We start from the raw sequence: 21,998 nt of genomic DNA, 5'->3' as shown, positions 1-21,998 counted from the left end.
GCCGGATGGGCGCTGTGCCAAAAAATAAGATTCAAATTTCTCACGGAAAGTAGTATACCACAACATATTTCTTCTGCAAGGAATAAGTCGGGTGTACCTATGTACTCCACGAGAAATTTATTCTATGTACATTTCAGTACAGTTTTTCTAGAAAAATGGACACCGTTGGATGTAAGGTACGAAATTTTTGAACCAAAACAGTCAAATATTTCTACAATCGACAAACGCTTGATTAAATGTATAAAGAATTATCGAAGCTCTAAACAGCAACCTCTGATTATACTTTATTGTCACAATTTTAAAGTCAAAAATAGTAAAATTTCAAAGGTAAGGGAGTTTGAATCTGGTTGCCGCAGCAAAGGCCATGTGAGTCTTGACTAAATACGACTCTGCATGCACACATGTATGTTTTATGGAAGTTGTGACGAAGCTCTGGGAGAAGAGACATATATATATTACCGACCGACAATCTCGAGCTTGTAAGTATAGTATAAAAGCTTCTTTGAAGTGGTTTCATCGTCCTGTTTGTCTGCGAACGTTAATCCGTCTGTAGCTGGGCTGATAGTAATACAGGGAATCATAATTATAACAATAACAACACGTGACATAGCAACAAGCAGATACAGAGACGTTTGTGGTTCTCGGTGCAGACTTTCGGTAGCGAGTCTGAGGCCAGGGAGGAACTAAACCTGAAAGAAGACGTTAGACGACCGGAAGTGGCGGCGGCTTTCCTTTGACAAAGCCTGTCGGGTACTTTCGAATTAAACTGTTCCTCGTTTGACTAACTCTCGTTTATTACCAAGTCAAAAAGAGTCTCGCATTACCTTAGGCCTAACCTATTCACTGTGTTACATCGTTAAACTCTTGTCCTGTGAGGAAAACGCGGTGAAAACGCAATCGAAAAATTATTTTACTCTGCTCTGTTAAATGCTTCGTTATATTACAATTACAAAAAATTCATCCAAAGAGTTCAAAGGATTCACCATAAAAACTTTCGAAAATCACAACCACGTTCATTTTTTGACAAACTCCTTTCAACACTTCATAATTCGATGATTCAGAGCCTTGACGCTTCTGGCTGATGAAATTCGACTTATTTATAACGATCGTTTTAAAAATTTTTTACTCGCACCCGAAAATTTTATTTCCGATGACTTGGGGTTCCGGTCAACTGGCCTAATGCATGAAGAACCAATGAAACATTCTTCAACAATTTCATATCTAATTCACAGACACGTTTCAAGCGCTTCTTCGTGATCAGATATGCTGACCACTCGTGTCGAGAATGAGTCGTGATTCTTTTGGTATCGGGAAAAGCTGAGAAAAAGCTATGATTTCGGCCACTATCTAGGAACTTTGCTAACATTTTCACAGTAAAGTAGAACCTCGCCTATCCAAGCCCGCTTCGTCCGAGTTTGCGATTATTCGAACTCGTCATGTATGTAAAATGCAAAATTGTCTGCTTTTTTTGCTCCTAGTACACATGTCGGTTGCAGTTGGACTTGTTTGTCTTGACCACATGTGTATACTTGTATTTCTCTTCGTTTTTTTAACGTATTTGAATTAATGGAAACACTTAGGTCTGTTTGTTTAAAAAGAAAAGTATAATATCTATGTTCGTTATCACTCAAAAATGCATGATAATTTTGTTAGTCCGTATTGTCCGAGGTAGGCTGGGTCCACGATAGTCCAAATTAACAAGATTCTACTATAATTCAATAACGGACATAAAAATAATCGACTCCAAACCGTCACAACATTAAGCGTGTGTTATTCATTCGATTGGTGCAGAAACTTCTACATTATCGTCTTCGCAAACCGTTCAAGCTAATTTTCATACCTACATGAAAAGAAAAATATTGTAGATCTTACATCTCTCGTGGTGAATACATGGACAGCACTTTTTTGGAATCAAATCTATAGCAATTAGAGCAAGATTTACAAATCCGATGATAAGAGTTACAAAAGCAACAATAAGAGTTGCACAATTAATATAAATTTGACTCCAAAAAGTGCTGTTCATATGTTCTCCATAACAGATCATCAACATTAAAATTTTTTTCCTTCTAAGTGCTATGAGTCTTATTTTTATTGCAGAAAAACCAGTATCATCGAATAGGTATATCTGAAACTGAAATGTAATCGACTAAATGAGCTCGAAAAAAGTCTTGTGGAACCGAAAAAAGCCGGGAATTTTCTTTACGGCTGAGAACAGCCATCCGGCTCTTAAATGTTGAACTTTTCGAATAAAGTTTTTTCCAGTAAAATAAAATTGACTGCGTCTAGTAGGCAACAGTTAGCAAGTCACTTAAATGGGAGGGATCTTCTCGTGGTTCTTGGAGAGGGAAAATTATCATTTGCTTATAAGCAGCACACCTGTCCATATGCGATGCCCTGCCCATTCGTACATATACACAAGTGTTCCGCTTTTCTGCAAAAACATATACGATATGGGAATTACACGTATACTAACCTAAAGGTATGGGCGTTTCTGTTGCCGTGGCACAGCAGTAGCAGAAAATGGATGCCTTCGGCAAACTGGATCTTGAAAATAATTTTTCTCTTTTATAATTGTTTTTTACGGCTTCAGAGTAGGTATATGCATAGAAAGAATCGATGACAATTTCTCGGCAAATTATTAATCTTCTTTTTATTCTTCCAAAAAATTAATTTTTCTGTTTATCAAGCAAGGCTTGATTTTTTTCAATATTAATTTCACTATTCCTTATATTTTTCGGAATTCACCTCCACTGTGTAAAAACTTATGTAACTTGCACGCGAAATACCGTCGGGCTTGTTATCATATCAACAATGATAATTGTTAGTACAGCCTGCACAGCTAGACAAGACGATTATCTTACTTGTATATATAATGATTTATTTCTATATCGCACTTGACGCTGCGTACCTTCGTTGGATGATGTCGCGTTGCAGTTCGTCAGAAATATTACACGTCACCCCTGATGACCATCGCTTGTGCCTCGCTGTTCGTTTCGGCTTACCCATAATCTGCTTAGCCTGACGCTGATCCGGACAAATTGCCGTTCGGTTACGCAGCGATTATTTTCTATGTTCGAATGGAGGATGAGGACAATCCAAACACGAGGGTTCGGATACTCGAAGAAATCAGAAGAGTAGCCTAGAAAAATTTCACCACGTTATTTATACCGTGTGGAAAATTTGGGAGGAAACGCACTCGCTGCTCAAAGTTCTTGAAAACAACTATTTTTCTCTTTGGATAGAAATTTTTTTTTCTAAATCTTCATTTCAAGGACTCTTACCAGCAGAGTAACAACCCTTCGAATCGTAGATTCTGCTGGAACTTCCACGGATGTTTCATAGGCCCAATTACACTTGAATCTATGAAAATCTGTCACCGAAACTTCAAGAGAGGAGAATAAAAATTAATATCTTCAGGCAAAAATACACAACAGGTTTCGTTAAACTGTTACTATATCACATTTGGAGCTCCATATTTTCGGGGAAGAAAAAAGCAACCTTCAAAGTCTGAGCAAAGTCTTCAAAGGCTGAATTCATCTTATTTGAGCTGACACAAATTATTAAACGAAAATGACTTCCTGTGATTTCATAGAATCAAAATCCTTCATTACAAGATACTTTGATACGAATTTACCAGACTTTTCCATATAAAATAAAAATTGTTCGTTTCCTAAATTTTTCCCACAACTGACCTATAAATATATTCCTAAAGAACTCATGCAAGCTTTCGATGTAAATGTAAAAAAAAAAGACAATCATAATAACGACACCCTAGTAGGTATACATGCACATGTATATATACCTATACAGTTTCGTAACGAGTGGGGAAACCAATGTGGGTTTAAGTAATATACAAGCGTCAAGATTCGTGCTAGATTGTTATGTAAACGAGTATATAGCCGGAGGTTATGTACTCGCGATTAGCGACGTACGCACACGCAGTTATATATCGCATGAGCCATGTATGCTGGAAGCGGGATAGGATTCGAACATTCTGGGTTAGGGGAAGAGGCCGCCGATTTACGGTGGTTTTATATCCAACTCATGCCTTACTGAAACGCGAAACAGCGCGAGTAATGACCGATTCATCACGGGAGTTTTGACAGCATCGAAGCCGTGCGCACTGCGCTCTTGTACTACCGAATCGTGTTTACACGTCGCAAACGGCAGGCAACCGATGTTCAAATCGGGCTGCGCTAAACTGAAGGCACAAGCTGTGCCCTGCATGCCTCTTTCTCCATCGGGCACTATTACATTGCCAGGACTCTCGTTCTCCTGTGGCATGGTCCTCGATCCGACGCCTCCACCTTCTTCAGACGCTACCCGTTCTTCCTCCATATTTGAAACTCCCTTATATACCAATACCCCCTGCACACAAGTAACACGGGGTGTTATTTTTCTCAATACAACGCGGCCTCTTCAAAGGATTGCCTTGTGCTGCCCGTCACGCGACCTGTTTACCTTTGTGGTCTATATTATGGTTGATCCTTATTTTACTTCTTTCTCTCATTCTTTCTTATTTTCAAATACCAAACTCAGGTGAAACGTTCCAGTCGATATAATGAGCCCACTGTGGTCCACTCATTTGAAAATAACTGGGTAATCCAGTCTGATTGTTCCGCTCTAAATTCCGATGTATATATATATATATATATATATATATATATATATTATACTGTCTACCTACGTTTTGATCATTCTTATAAAGAACGAATGCACCATTTGTGGCTACTTGTACAAAATCCTGCATTCAATGACGTGACTTTCAAACTATTTGATTACTCAATTCATCACTGAAATCCGCTTTCAAGCAGGTTTTACTTTTTCCTCCTTGTTTCACAATTCACGTTTACGCATATCGAATCATTTTCAGATTACAGGTAACGAATGTGGCCAAAGCTAGTACCAAGATGACAAAAATCTGTACATCTGCCTCACGATTTTGTTGAATCTCGTTCTATTGTTACTCCCCTCTCTCTTTGTATACCATATGAAAGTGGCATCTCTTGTATTTCGAGTTGAGGAAGTTAGGGAAGAGCCGAAAAATTCTTTTAGTGTCATTGCATGGCTGTACCACCGTACCGAGTGGTAAAAAAGGAGCATCACATCGCACCCATTCGTCAACTCGAAGCGATTTGTGATATATATATATATATATATATGTATATAGAAACACAGATGCATCTATGGATAGGTTACACGCATATCCATGTACCTCTGTGTAAGTATATTTGTTCACCTATTCGCCTACGTATATAAAATACACACACACACAGTACCTACAGCATCGCTTGCGGAGTCCTGAGTGACGTCCAAACGGCGGCTGTCAATCACTAGCCAGAACCAGAGAAGGTCTACCTTTGTTAGGTGATATTATGTTTTGGTTTACGCTACAGCGGCCACACCCTACATCGCCTCTCTGCCTCGTCTTCGAAGCTCAGAGAGAGAGAGAGAGAAAGAGAAAGAGTAAGGGAGGCGTCGAGGAGATGGCCTGCAACTTTTCAATCTTTCGATGGGCCACAGTCGCCTGGACCTTGCTCCACAATGACTCGCACCTCAATCATTATTAATGTCGACCTAGGTAGACGCACTTTCAACTTGGAACTCAAATGCTGGCAGGAATGAAACAAAGTGATCTTCAATGCTGAAAACGATGAAACCTTTTGAGAGGGTATTTCAGTTTGGAAGTCGAATGCTTATCTTGTTTTTGTTAATTGGTGGAAAGAAAACTAAATGGCTAACGTAATGGATGTTTGGGAAAAAAATGCATCCCAAAATAACCATAAACAAGAAATGGATACAGTATTCCAAAAGACAATGAAAAACGAATTTAATTCATTTAGTTCTAACGACTTCGGTTGCTCTGTGCACAAGCTCAATTTAGCTGGTCAGCTGCTTGGTTGTTGAAACATCATAATTACCAATACCAAAATCATGATTTCGAGAATAATGCAGTGAAAATTTTGGCCCAGATTCGATAATTTGCTAAGCAAAAAATATTGGATAAGGTCACTGTATCAGTTATTGACCCTGTTCCAATTGTTGACTTCTTTCGGTTGTATCTATTTGATCCTCAATTCGAAAATTACTAAAAAATAAATGTATAGTATCGAATCCTTTAGCCATTGGTTTTAGATATCGAGAAATTCACAATTTTTCCCGTCAATTAATAATTTTGGATAATAAAAGGGTCAATAACTGGGTCTAAACGTGTCAATGACTGGTACCTACACTTACCTTAAAAATAAAATTATTAACACTTTACCCAAGTGAATCCAGCAACCCAGAGTCATAAATGGGCATGAAACTTCCCGGAAACTCGTAAAACCGTTCTCTTGCAGAATTCTTGTTTCTCTTCGTACAGTTCCATGGCTTTTTCGAAACATCTGTTTGTCTACCACGTGGAGCGTTCTCGCTCAAAAGTTTCACGAATTTCACCAATTTATCTTGTACATCAAAAATACGTGTGGCTATTCGTTGTGATGTGTCCTGTTTTCACAATGGACTCCTTTCTATCAGGCATAATCATGGCTAATCTAGAAAGGACCTGCCGAGGCGCTAATTAGCTTTGGAAAAGTTTAACGTAATAGTAACACTTTTTTTTTCTTGTTTATTAGAGATTTATACAAATCTGCATTTTCTGTCACAAGGTAGTTCGAGAAATTAAACAATTCTTTCATGGTCTATCGAAATCTTTTGCGTTTTCTGAAGTTACAAGGCTCATATGATTTACTATTCCGAAATCTCTGTGAAAAAAACTTTAACCATTTTAGTCACAATTATTGTTTTACCGATGTTTTTTTATACTAATACGTGCAACACAGTATTTTTTTTTAATTATTACTCAATTTTACTACATTATCGCAAATGCTATAATCGTATAGCTCGATGAATAAAAGCAGCACTTTGCAGCTTAGAAAAGTTAGTATCATTGAACCAACCATCCAATTTGGAAGTTTTTCAGCCGTACACTCTGCGAACAATTTATAAGTAGTCTTATTTTATATCCTTACAAACAATTCTGGTATTATCCTATGGGTGATCAATGTGACCATAAATTTATTGTATTCCACATATAAACGGTAATATAAACCATACGTGGATCATAAGACAATCGTTGGATGTTTAATTTGCGTGTATTATGTGCTGGTTTAAAAAAAGAAAGGTCTTATATGGAATTATTACACATACATGAGTTTCCAATAATTTATCATTAAACGCGAATCATCAAAGAACGTATTTTCAACCCTATGAAAATCGCCGCATTTGGAGGAATTCAAACCCGCGGCGGAACGGCCGCATTACTAGTAGCTCACTCTCTAACCACTACGCCAATTTATAAACTCTTAGAGAATATCGTACGAAAACCTAATTCGTGTAAAAAGTTGCTTGTATGTAGGTATTGACGATACTTTTCCAATTCAGCCTGCAGTTGTACGATTGCTAAATCAGCAATTTACTTCAGCAGCTAGAATTGTATCAAGTTAATAGCAAGAAGCGTTTTTTTTGCCGAAATTATACCATTTTCTAATGAAATAATACTTCTCAAGGTATAATTCGTCAACAAGAATAATATTACCGTATACAGCTTGCTGCAATGCAGTCGGTTTAAAGTTGATTTTACCCCATAGTTTCATCCCCCAAAAAAATTTTTTTTACGGCATGGGTATTGAAAAGTCCACTTTTTGTGGCAGTTTTCGTTCCGTAAAGTGACGCTTTATACAGCAGCGAACAAAGTTGCGATATAAAGTCTTTATTCCGCAGTTTTGATGCGCAGTTCGAAGTGCGCATCCCAAACTGCCGAATAAAGTAGCTTCCCCGAACAAATCGCGACATAACCTCACTCTTCGTTTTGCTTTTCAATGCCCATACCGTAAAAAATATTGTATGTGGCATGCCCATGAACCATTTTTTGGCTCGGATAATTTCAGTACTCGCATCCGGCTCGCTTCCGACTCGCCTTCAGCTCGTCCTGAAATCTTTATCCTTTCCAAAAAAACAGGCGGTTTACGGGCATGCCACATAAATAGCTATTGCAGCTTCGATAAAAGGTTTTACTGTATATAACGCTTTCAAGATGATTTCCATCAGCACGGACACCAATGATTCGTCTTCAGAGGTTGGAGAAATCAAAAAGCGTTGGATTGCGAAACGGAAAGCGTGCCATCCGCCCAAGACATTTATAGAGCAGTTCTTAGAACAGCAACGGATTGTATTATACAAATAGGTAGCATAAAGCTTGGACAAAGAACAGGATGAATTACCGTGAGACATGCGCGATGCGATATAATGACTTCATATACATGCAACCTGCATCAGAAGTCTGAACGGATTCCTGTTTTTCGCTTTAAGGCCTGCGGCGCCTCGCACTGCTTTTCATAAAACATTGGCATGGTTTGCATCATGATCACTGCATCCTCGCATCCATTGGCACATCAAAATTGACTCGCAGGAATATTGCTACAGGTTTTTCCATCAGTCGAGATATGTTCGTTCGTTAGTTATTGGCGACCAGATTGTTTCTCAAATGAAAAACCAACATCTTTTGTTGAGAAAGAGAATTTTCATGTGTATAAGCATCAGGTTTTTCAAAACTAGCTCAGTCGGTACACGTTTAAACTAATTTTTCTTTACGTACCGTGTCATGTAGTGGTTGGTATACAAAATTCTCGTTTAGTACAGTCTCTTTACCGTCCTGACACCTCAATCCTTTGACGAACGACGAGTCGATCAAGAGTCAAAGTATATACTGCAGATGCAAAGCATCGCCAAGTAAGGGTCCAACGTCACTTAAGATCGTCCTGCCATTCTAACCAGAACCAATTTTTTAAATTTCAAGCCTCCCGGTTCCTTCTGTACCAACAGATTCTCTCAAACAGCTCTTTGCGTTAATGGCTATATTAGCTCCACAATATGGTGGAATTATACCTCGACTTAAACTTTCCTCTCCATCAAATGACGAGCGTAATAGTTGACGTGTAAAAAACTGCGAGGCCTCGTTCGCTCGCGTTTACACTCAAACTCCACTCGATTTTTGCACGTCTAAATCCAACTCGTATAAAAATAGAAGTAATTCTAGAATTCAGATCCGCAAATTGGGTCCCATTATACAAAAATGATTCTTTATTATTAAATTTCCATTCGTGTTAGGAAAATGAATACCTTCACGACACGCGGCTTAAAGATCGTCAGTTTTATTCACCTAACTATACTCTGCAAAAAAAAAAAAAAAAAAAACTCAGACCTTATTGCCAACATCTAAGAACACACAGGAGGAACTTCAATGAGTTTAAAATTACAGTTCAACCGATCGTCCTTAGGTTTTTAGATTGCATTCGCGTTTTCGTTCCAGTTAATAATGCTCGACAAATTCACTCTCCGAAAGTAAGAAAAAAAAAAACTTTGCATCGAGCCCTGCACCATGCATGTGCGTATCCTGCGGATGAACACACGATGTAAATCAATGAGGAGGTGCCCTTGGGGGCGAGGATGGATGTCGGCTACCTAGGGGCGGGGGCAAGAAGTGTTATGAAACATAATTAGCAGCCACCGCCACCTCCTGCAATGATTACAGGGCGGCGAGGCTGAGTCGTGCTTACAAGAGGAACGCTAAGGAAAGGGGAAAGATGAGGGGAGGAGGGTAAAAGGGTAAGATTTCCTGACTACGGGCTACTACGACTATACTCGTTCAGGGTACAACCGCGAAAGTATAATAGTCCCTATCATACAATATGGCGAGCGATAGATCGAATGTCTGCACTCGCCTGCAGGTGTATATAGCAGCCCATGTCGGAGGTTGGCTTGCTATCAACCCTCCCCCTGCGGTATGTCTTATTCGATCTTGTTTTTTCTTTCTAACCGTTTAGACCGCTCAGCTTGTGAGCCTGATATTTAGCTTCGACCATCTGCGGAGTCGGTTAATTGAAATTAAAGCGGCGTTGAAGACTCTCAGAGGATCAGGCCTTTTCATTTTATAATTAATTACATCGTACATTGAATTAGTATCAGCGATTTTAAAAGGTAGCCATATGGCTATAGAGATTGTTCAGGTAAATGGATCGCTTCGCGTAATGACGATTTATAGATTCTTTGAAATTTATACTGATATGAATAAATTCGCATTTGGAGTTCGCTGTGATAAACGTCGATAGAGGTTCGAACGTCTCAACTATTTTTTTGTAATTACATTATTTTTGTCAAGCAAATATTAAAATTAACTTCGCCAATTCCGTCTTTACATATTTTTTACAGAAAATTGAATGTTGACATCCTAAAGACCGAAACGCAACACGTATTAACAGACTAAAAGTACCTTAATCTTTTAATAACGACCATTTTATTTTCAGTTTTTAGATAAACGTTATAAACTGGTCAATTTTAACATCAATTATTGCATCCGATATTGACGAAACTGCACAAATTCAACATCTTTCGATCGGTAGGAACCGGATGACATTTTTTGTGTTAAAATTCACTGACTTTGTGTTGAATTTAGCGAACGACACTTTTTGGTTTATTTACATTTTAAAGAAGTGTTCAACCAACGGAAATAAAATTAAACTTTATACCAAAATTTAAAAACACATTTCTTAGTTTAAGCTAATCAAAAAAACAAATCATATTTTTTAGTTTAAGCTACAAAACTTATTTTTATTTTGTATAGCTAAAACTATATTCTTCGGTTAGGATAGGTGAAAATGAAAATAGTTGGAAAATTTTTATTGACCGCATAAGTATGTGAAACCTTTGCTTACTGACGCATCACTCGAATTCAAATTGCACATACAGATGACTTTTTAATTTCATATTGCTACCTGCTTTCATCAAACCTGGTGACAAAATATTCATATAACAATTTTAAACAAAATATTCTAGAAATATTCTGACTGCTCTGAAACAATTTAAGCACTCTTAAAATTGTAAATTTGTATAAAATTATATTGATTTTTTTCCCAGGCCCTCTCAAATATCGCCAATTACAAATGGCTATACTACATTATATAGTAATAGTTGAAAGCGGTCTTTGAAATTTTTAGTCATTTTTACATCAATCGTTTTAGATAGAAGATGAAGAATTTTTTTGGCCAGATGTGGCAAAGTAGTCATTAATACAAAAAGTTTTGTTTTTTAATGACGTTTGTAATGCGATTAATGTTATAATTATATTTTCATTGGAAAGGATTTTTTCTACTGAATCGCTTACTTTGAATACTATTCTTAATTTTATGCAACGCAAATATTTCTCACATAAGTTTCTGTAGACTTCTTACGCGTCCCTATAAGTTATTCAAAATTAAGAATAATATCGATCGGTTCGAATTGAAGGAAAAAAATTCTTCTCATTTATTTTTCCCAGAAATTTGTAGTCGAAATAAAAATATAAGATTTATTGTATTGCAAATTCCAGTGAAGACTCAAAATTTTCTGTATTAGCAACTTTTTTTTTATAGACCAACCCGATCCAAGTTGTATGAATTATTCACAAAAATCCAACTCTTAAAAGGATTGATTTAAGAATGTGAAAAAATTCATACAGACAATTTAGTAGGTAGTATTTAAAATTTGACTATCTGAGCGAGATCGTAAAAAGTGCACGAACTACTAGATAATATTCAACATACGGTTTTAGTTGCGTGAAATAGTTATTCAATCAAGAAATTGAAATTTAAATTGTAATTTGACTGAATTTATAGAACCTATTAGAATATATGTTTTCAAATAGTTTGAAATACGGTTTAACCAGATAGCGCTTCACTTGCTCCCGGGTGATGCCACAGTTTTAAATGCGTATACAAGATGGCGTCCTGCAGGGAATGTTTGACGCGCGAAATCCGATAATAAGAAACGACGCAGTGTGAAATTGAAGTGTAATCCAAGAAGAATTTCTTCTGTTCTACTCACCGCACTACTTGAGATATCATTATTTCATTAAACACTTATATTACTGCTTTGAAATAATGAAATGCTTTCTCTTATTGTTTTCAACGTCTCTTCAACCAACGAATGTCGGGTCGTGACCACATTATTACCTACACAGAAAATGAATATTTCCGGGCGCTCAAACCGCGACCAAACGACATTTGTTTAAGTGCTTCCAATTACTAACCGACAAGTTCGCATTGTATATATAACAACGTGGTTTTATCTAATATTACAGATGCATGTATACACGACCTAGCGTGGCTATTGATCAAAAAAGTAGGTCCTGTAGAGAATGAATTCGCGCAAAGGAAACGAAGCCTGACAAGGAAAGTATCAGATCTCTGGATCACAGATTCTACTAAATCTGCAGAATACACTTTACACGTGTTTACACCTGAATCTATGAAAACTTTTTTACCGAAACTTTGAGAAGACAATGAAAAATGAATATTTCAGATGAAAGTACACAACGAAATTTGGTTTATTAGGACATTCCACTCGTTAAACTGCTAATATAATCAATTTTAAGTAGAGCGAAGAACGACTCAATGCATGAAACTACACATCATAACCTCCATATTTTAAGGTTAAGAAACATCGCCAGAAGTTTCAGCAGAATCCGTGATTCGAAGGTCTGCTAATTTCTTTGTCACTTTGTGTTTGGAAAGTGAGATTTTTTAATTGCTAGCACTGCGCCATGCTACCATACGAAAAAATGAATTTTTTTTTAATACAGGCTGTCCGCCATTTGGAATTACACACAGCGAGAGCACATTTCCTGCATATGGCTTCTCTTCGCTTCAAAATGATCGAATAACTTTTTCTCACTAAACTGAACACAGCGAGTGATGTTAGTTTAGCAGTAAAAAAATTTCGTTCACATTGGTATAAAACTGAAATCTATTGTGAGGAAAGTTGAGTGAATTCGATCCCCGTTTATTAGGTATGTTGTTCGTTTTCGCGCGTCTGTAATTAGTGATTCGTTATTCTTCATTCCTGACAGCCGGGAATGATTTGTACACTTTATTTCGTATATTTCTGTGCTGCATGTATTATAATTACGCTTGATCGTTTGATGAAACTTCATCCGACACCCTGTAATTTGACGATAACGTAAACACCGCAGTTGCAAATGCGTCCATGAGGTAAACCTTACCGCTATTATTCTCCTCCGAAAGGCTAGTCTCTAATATACCCTAAACACGTTTCACGGTCGACCCTACGAAAAACTTCTAAACATAAAATGAGCCGAACATATATTACTGTCGAACTTTTATTTCCCGTGCATTCATGTGATTATGTTTCAAATACTCTAGATGTAAACGAAACTACAAAAAACTAAGTCGCATCGGTAATAAAATATATATATATATATATATATATATATATATATATGGTATAAAGTTTTTATAAAACAATGCCAAGGGATTCGAAAAAATTTTTGTCAATCGAAAATTTTCGAAATCAATTACAAGAGTTTTTTTTTGGAGTGAAATTTTTACGGTGTATCTGGACTTGTTCTTTTATAGAGACGCGGTTTAACTTATTGGCTGAAATTTTCGATGCACCGCAGTTCAGAGAGGTGTTGAGCTCTCAAATTACAGGCCATTATATGGTACATGTGCAGGAAACTGTTAATTTTTCGACAAAATTAACCGGTTCGAAGAAGCCGAGCAAAAACTGTTCAACTCCGTTCAACCGTGACTCGCTCATGAACCTTTTCTTTACTGCCATTTTAGCCGTGCCGGCGAGCAGCAGCGTAACTACTTTTACCAGTATTTGTAATTGCGCATATTGCAATGCTATTTTTTCTCCATTGGTTCTTTAGACCGTATAAATTTTTTTATTCAAACATTTCCCAATATTGTGAAAAATGTTTTGAAACAATTTGAATACTGAAAACTTAGAGAGCGAACCCAAGTAGGTACTTCCAATGTAACGACGGTGGAATTTTCGTGCAAAATGATGACAATCCTTGTCGTCAAATTCGAATTCCGTTTTAGAAGAAAATCTGCACCGTGCTCCGCATATTTATAGACGATTCCGTTGCTCGGAAACGGTTCGCAGCAATATCTACTCCTCGGATTTTATCTCAGGGAAACCATTACAGCTTCCCTGTGTCAGATGCTGAAAATTACCGGCAGTACAATAACATGGAATTCCTTTCTATGAACCGATCAATCGTCAATTCACGTTTTGACCACAACGTAAAAATATCAAATCAGAAATATTTCTAACACAAAATCGCCATATTTCAAGAATCACATTGACCGATTATTCAAGATCATTGAATTTCTTACATGTAATCTAATTCAAGTTTTCTCACTTAATTTTGGAATACCTAAATTTATAAATTATTTTACTTACGCTGAATTGCTATGAGACTCTTGATTAAAGTACGAAGGAAAAGAATTTTTCAAAATTCTATCAGGAAATTTGGGAACAAAGTTTGGACATTAGCTTTGCATATTAGAAAAATTTCCACCAGAGTCGCCTCGGTGTATTCATATTGCATAGATCCAATACGACGTCCTTTGGTTTACAGATTGTCTCCAAAAGCAATATTCGGTAGAGGGCGAGGGATAAGTATGAATGTAGATCAACTAAAACACGGGATATGGAAGTCGGTGACACCAGCGTAATACAGCCGGCAGCTAGGCAGGTACAACCCACCCTTCGGGATCCGATCCATATATTCCATAGAACAGGGTCCAGCCAAGCTGTTGCGAGTCGGTAGCGTCTGGCGGTGTGTGCCGCACGAATGTTAACGTCCCGCATTATGTGAGCGAGGAGAGTTCGCTCCTGCGCATCGCCAAACTAAGGACCACAGATCCCAGGACGATTCCGAAAACACAGTCCAGATCAAGGATCAGGTTGGCAATGAAGATCCTGATGAGAACGCGAAAGGTCATTCTTGGTTTGAATCGGTATCCAAGGCTACTTTCCAAGTTCAAAAGATCTTCTTAATTTTCGAAAAGCGACTGAAGGTCGTTTCAAATTGCAGAAAGTCGACTTTCAATCTTAGCAAAAGATGTCCAAAGTACGACGAATGCGATATTTTCTCATGTCTTTTGGACGTTACGTGAGACTTCTCAAGGATTTACATCTTTTGTTAGACGGTTTAAAGGCATCTTCAAGATGTCTGTTTGAGAGACGATTCCTTTCTGTTACAGGAATTTATTTACACAGTTATAGGCTATTCAAATTCGTTAAATATCAGGTTAAATGTAAGTATACCAATATAGCCAGTGAATAATGACAGTATAAGCAAAACGCCATGGGTATTTATTGAAAGAGGCGCTCGCTAATCTCTTTTTCATTTTGTTTTTAAATAATTTCGAGACCGCTGTGGAATAAATTTAGAAATCTATTCAATGGACGACGTCCTTAGACACTTCTGTGGCTTTAGTGAGCACATCTGCTGCGCATCGTGAGATCTATTTTATTTCACGGTGACGTATACGTCTGCAGGGTGTATTATACATGGTTTGAACGAAATGGGTATTTGAAACTTGACTTATTTTTTATTTTTATTTTTAACGTTCTTCAGGATAATGCGTGTGTCATTTTGACAGAATCCTTTTCCACGGCTCTACACCAACGAGGCTAATTGAAACTCTCAGGAACTCCCGGGCGTGAGGCTACCCATGAAGACTAATGTTCGTTGTTGTGACATCACCGATTCGAAATCACAAAGGGATTAAAACTGTTTACGGTTAAAACTGCAGTGAATTACACGGCTCGCATTTTAATCCTTGATTTACGAGGAGCACGAGGACTGAGGGACTCGATCCCCGTGGAGAATTCAGCCCGTTACATATCCCGTTGGGGGTGACACCCTTGAATCGAAGTCGCCTAGAGTGACCACTCTCACCAAATCGTACCGCACGTGTAGCCCCACGAAACCTGGCGCGTTGCACTTCCTCGATTCGTCGCGCCATCGGGGTTCAAAGATAAGTACTGCGCACTGTGACAATCAGCGTAAAGAACGGCTGATTTATCGCGCAGTAGCTTTGTCATTTCGGATTTACAGTTCACCCTCAACTCTCCACATCGATTATATTATCATATCGCAGACGCTGCACTGTAACGACCAGACCGATCCAAATTGAATCGAGAATTCAGTTTCGTTGCAGGCGTCGCGAGAAAATACTAGTAAAAGAAAACTAGTAATGATACATGTCATACAATTCGAAATTGAGAAAGAAAACAGCAAATTTTTGCTGAATGTTTCAATTTTTTCAATTTCGAACTTTATGTCAAAATGACGTAACACTGAAATTCTAGAATTCAGCAGTACCTACAGTATAGCCATGACCTCAATTTTCATTTTCAATTTTTTTCTTAACCATGGTGGTTCAATGAAAATCGTTCATTGATGATCGCCCAAGGAAAGCTTTGATTGATTTTTTATCAACATTGTGACGTTTCGGGCAACCAACCATCTTCAGACTTGACAACATTCGAACGAGAAAGAAGATCTACAAGCTAACGATAAGAAACAAGTCTTACGGATGTTTACCAGACCAATTGAAACGTCACGATGTTGAAAAATCTTCTTTACCTTTATCAACGAACGATTTTTACACACTTACTAATTTACATAGTGTTTCCTTCAATGTTATAACTTTTCATTACTTAGAATATGGTTTACCAATTTGTCGGTAAGACATGACAATCGGTAAAACGTGTAAAGTTTTCGCGATATCTCTAGAAGGTCCGATCTACCAGTCGAGGCAGGTCACATCGGTCATGTCCGAAGCGTCTGAAACGTGGACGTTATAAGAGGATGCATGAGAGAACGCGCCGCCAAAGTAAATTGATTCAAATTAGTTCCCTAATAGCGGGTAATTGCATCTCGGCGGTATCGAAGCCCAATTCCCACTTCCCTACCCACCAATTCTTATACTTCGACTCCGTCGACTACCACTTCTTCACATCTTTCCTGATGGGTCATTACACGGTTTGCCGCCTAATACTTACGTCGATAGGTGCAGATTTAGCGCCGCGCCCCGTTCTACACAAGTATATTACTGCCTTGGCATCCGCGGCATAGCTCCAAGCGTCAAACGGCGTTTGGGTTTGGGTGCTAGCGTGCGTTTTTCGATCCTGGCCTCCTGGTATTATTCTCGATTAAGATCTCGCCTTCGAATAACCAATAATTAGAAAGATTCCTCTGATTTGTTAATCCCCCCTGGTCAACGCACCACTTTAGACATTCATTCCCTGCCCATGCATGCTGCACCCTGGCACAGGTGGCTACTTAGGTACAAACATGATCACATCGCAAATTCAAGGCAGGTTTAATAATCGCAGGAATAGACGTAATCGGTAGGCCTTTGATCGGTGGATCCAAGAACAGGACCGAAAATTGAACTACAAGTATCAAACGATGACGAATTGTTTAAATCTCGAGTTTCTTCATACCTAGATTCACAGCTTTCCCCATACACATTCAACTTCATCGACATTCGTAGTTATTACTGCACTATTCGCTTTTCCCCCAGTAATGATGTTCCTCGACAAACTTTGGGAAATTAATGATCGGTCATTTTTGATAATGAAGAAAAGTTTAGAAAATTAACGGTCACGGTGCGGATATGTAATTTAAAGTTGATAATTTTCATGCACTCTGAGATTACGGCATGCTACTGTACAACCAAATTCATTATTTATCTATCAATTTTCTAAACCTTTTTTACAGTAGTGGTCACACAACCGTGATGTTAAACCCAATCATTTCAAGGCAAAGCAAGAAGATCCTAAATTCCTTAAAGATAAGCGCAGATTCATAATTAGATAAAACCCAACATTTATCGTCAGAAGTTGAATTTCTTTTCTTCTCTAGATCGAGAAAGTTTCTCTTCAATTCTTACAAATATCATCGGAAGAATATGTCAGCGTGATACAGTAAGGGATTATAGTAATCCTACCCTTGTCGATTCGGTAGTTTTTTTTACTGTACATGTTTTTTAAATTCCCTTGAGAGAGAGGGAGAAAATTGTAGTGCATGATACGCTTGACATGACCTGTCGGTAAAAGAGGAAGGAGTTCCAATATACTCTTGACCACCATTGGATAGGCAATGCAACACTTTGGTTCTAATACACAACGTAGGTAGACATACTCTTAATGCTTGATGGGTTAGTATGTATGTACAATGTATGTACATACATATCTGAACGTACCTATTTTTCTATCTGGCTACCAGGGCCCGTGATGTTAAACCAAATCTGAAGCTATACCCTTACATACAATGTACACATACGCATGTAGGCATCCTCCTAATGTCCGAATGATAGCAGAGTCACTGGTAGCTAAAGGAATCTGGTTATACGAGGGTGGCCTGACGAGTGGCAGGTTGTATCCAGAATGCCCACCGCGGAGCTCGCTCAGTAGGGACTCCCCTTATTCTAAGTGCGATGTTATCTCCATGGGGCAGGATAAAAGCTGAAGCAGCCAACTACGATGATACTATACACTGTATATATACGAGTGTCAGGATGGCTAAAGTCTGCGGGCGGGAGAACGGAGGGGAATCAGGAATGCGGTGACCGGCAGGCTCGGTGAGGCGCGTCTGCTGCTGCCCTGGAAGGAGGGGGGCGAGGAGGAAAGGACACTGACGCGCCCCCCTGTAGAGCGTGCGCGAACCTCTTTCTCCCTCTTCACCCCCTTTACTGTATATTCACTCTCGGTTAGGGTTGGTTTATGACGGCATTAAAGACGCAAATAAACGCAGTTTCTTAGAGAAAATTAATAATATTGATCATTTAATAGTAATTATAGTATACTATAGAAAAACGCAAAGTTCACACCGTGATTGATATTGTTTAGCATGGATTTGCCGTATAAGTTGTGTTCTCAATAATATACCTACGTCTCGTCTTATTGAATGTTCCCTCAGGATTCGGTTGAGCAGGCCACTGACATTCATGGTGGGCTTCATCCCGCATGATGATTAACAGCGAACACATCCGTCATTTTTCTTGACAGTACTGCGTAGAGTGTGACATATGCTTTAGGGGATGTCGGAGCTTTAATTTTACTAACAAAATCAGCAAGTCGTATTTTATACTTTTTTACTCTAGCTTGTCTTCTCGTGAACGGTAGGATCGATTCAAACTTTAAAAAACGATAAGTTGTAATGGTCGCTGAGAGAAGTGAAAAATTTCATTCAATTAACCAAGAAATTAATTAATCAATCAGTACAAATAAATGTCGGATTTAGCTGATGGATGGTAAGCGTGTCGTAACTTTAAAACTGTTGTGAATCCCTTGTTTCCTTTGATTTCCGAATCTTGATGATGACCCAACAAGCGCGATCGTAAACCCCATTATTTCCCAAACATTTACTGAATCTATCGGTGAAACGGTAAGATTCAAAAGATTCTCAATTTCTAAAATACAAATCGTAGTGGAACCATATCTAAAGCGCAACAGAAGCGTTCTCTTCTTCGTAGAAAACCAACAGATGACAGTTTTCGTTAACCTTTCATTCATTTGCATATCGGGTGCGAAATCGTAGAGCTCGTAAAGTTCTTAAACAGCACCCTAGTCGCAATAATTTTTTTGAATAATTCGAAGCTTTTTAAAAGGAAAGAATTTCGATAGTACGAAGCATACGTTTTGAATTGTGAATGATGATTCGTAGGGCGGCTGCGTACATCTGAACACCCAGTTGAATGATCTTAACGTGTATCTTCGTCACTCCGTATGGTTCGAATTATTCTTCTTCCTCGAACCGCAGTATTAGGCGGTCGAAAACCCGTTGGTATATACCTGACAGAGGGCCATTTGTCCTTTTAATAATTATAAGAAGGTGTGACCCCCACACTGAGGGGCCGTGAAGCCCGCTTGATATTTATGCATTTCGAAGACACTTCGCGTAGCTGCATGGTTGAACTCCTCTCTTTGCGGTGGTGGTGCATGGTGCTGTGTTCCTCGAACCGCAGGGGGCGACGTAAACTAACAGCCGGTTAATTATTGTCCTCCTACCCCGGAGCTCTTAAGGATGGGAACTACTACCATGGTAGCATTCAATTAGCCTCGCTGCACGTGAAATATTATTGTCCGCCTCGTTTCATGCGTTCAATTTTTAAAGGGGGGAAAGAGATGGACGCTGCCGAGGCTCTGAGGATCTTTCTAATGCATTTTAAAGCCTCCGGACTACTTGATTCACCTTTTCCTGCAGCCTCCCATCCGGTGGTTTGGATACACCGAGTTTATTCATTCATTCGGTCACTCGTTAGTTCGTTCCCGGGTCTCCTTCAGCTGCATCTTTGATGAAACGACTCGAGCATTCGGAGTCGACTTTTCGGGACGGAATACGATTATCTCGCGGGCGGAAAAAGCTTCTGTTCACTTTTAGTTTCGTTTTACTATCGTGCTACCGTTTCTCTTTCATATATTATCTAGTCATAACGGCCACTGCCGGAAGTCTGTTTGCTTATTATTCAACGAATGGTCGTTACATTATATATACGTGTTTTTTCCCACGTTTCAATTTCACGTGGCTAATAGCTGAAAACTGCTTTGAAAGAGATTTCAAAGGATTTGAAATCCGAGCTCACTTCAACCATTCTGAATCGTCAAATTTGTTTATTGCAAACACCATAATCATATTTTTTAGAGAAATATTCGAGTATAGATGTCGGATCTTTTTCGAGTCGTGAATAGTTATATAATACTGAACAGAATTATTCGTTCCCCTTTCGAACGCCAGCAAATACGGTTAGAAATTAATGATCGTTGTTACTTTGATCATAGAACATCATGTCAAAAGAATGCTATTTAGTTTCTAAATCACTCATACACTACATACATGTATGTGCTTACCCAGCATATCATAAAAACATGCAACGAAATCGAGTGTCTCAAATGCCTTTCTCTAACACGCGGGAGACGTCTTTACGATAATTTTGAAGCTGAAACATGGCAGAAGACATCTAGCAACAAATTTCACCTTGAAGATATTTTCGCCAGCCAAAAGACGTCTAGACGACAAATATTCAGCCTCGGGTATATACATATATCATGCTGTTACTGGTTTTTGGCCTAAAAATTATGTAAGAATGTCGATGAATTAATTATAAAGGTTTAGCTTCGTTGGACAACTTTTGTCTGTTCGGGGAAAGTATTCGAGACGCCGTTTAGTTCTATTATACATATTTTTTTTATTTAGAAAAAGTCTTCAAGACAAGGCTTAGTTCCATTATTTGTCTATCCGCCATTGTTCGAACGTCTTTTTAAGACACCGTCCCACGTTTCATCTGACGTCTTACTACCACTTTGCACCAAAAAATTGTCAAACAGCCGTCTTTTAGATATCCATAAGAGATCATAAACTCCTTGTCACTCAATCAAACTTCTTTTATCCATTTCAAAGTAACTCATTGTTGCGGTTCATTCAAAGTCGTTCGTCTATTCAAAGTCTGTGTATAAGACAGTGTTCAGTTCCATTTACCCGTCTCTTTACGACCTTTTAGCTAAAAACTTTTCTACAAATCTCTCGGCTATTTATAAAGAGTCTTCAACCCAACGTTTTAATTACATCAGACATCTTTTCCCCGCATTCCATTTATCGACTCCCAGAGTTCCACTTTCGCCCGACGGACGTAGCCGCGGAGGTTAACAATTGCCGCTAACAGGTACGCGCGCATAGTCTCCGGAACGAAAGCTACTGCCAGCAATGGTGTCTCCATCTCTTGGTGCCCAACAGAACCAACCATACAGCTAACCCTCCTCCTCAATCCTCGCGCTCTCGTTCTCTCGCTCTATGTATCTACTCATCTCCTCATCCTGATAATAATAATAAATTGACTCGCATAGCGGTTAGAGTGTAACAGAAGTGGAGTGGCGGAGCTGGAATCGTAGCCGACCCCCAAGCTGGAGCTGGAGCTGGAGCTGGAGCTGGAACTGGAACTGGAACTGGAAGCCCTTCTCGGTAGCGGAGGAGATGCGCGGAGGGAAGGCGGCGCCCTCAACGCCCAAGCCTCGCATCGGTGACGGTCTCTCGACGCGGCCCGTGTTGCGCGGGTTGTCTGCCTGCTGGTATCCCTCCCTCCTCCTCTGCCCCC

The sequence above is a fragment of the Diprion similis genome, chromosome 3 (assembly GCF_021155765.1).
Source record: "Diprion similis isolate iyDipSimi1 chromosome 3, iyDipSimi1.1, whole genome shotgun sequence".
NCBI lineage: Eukaryota > Metazoa > Arthropoda > Insecta > Hymenoptera > Diprionidae > Diprion > Diprion similis.
The sequence above is the reverse complement of the archived record's forward strand: the minus strand, read 5'-3'. Positions refer to the sequence as shown.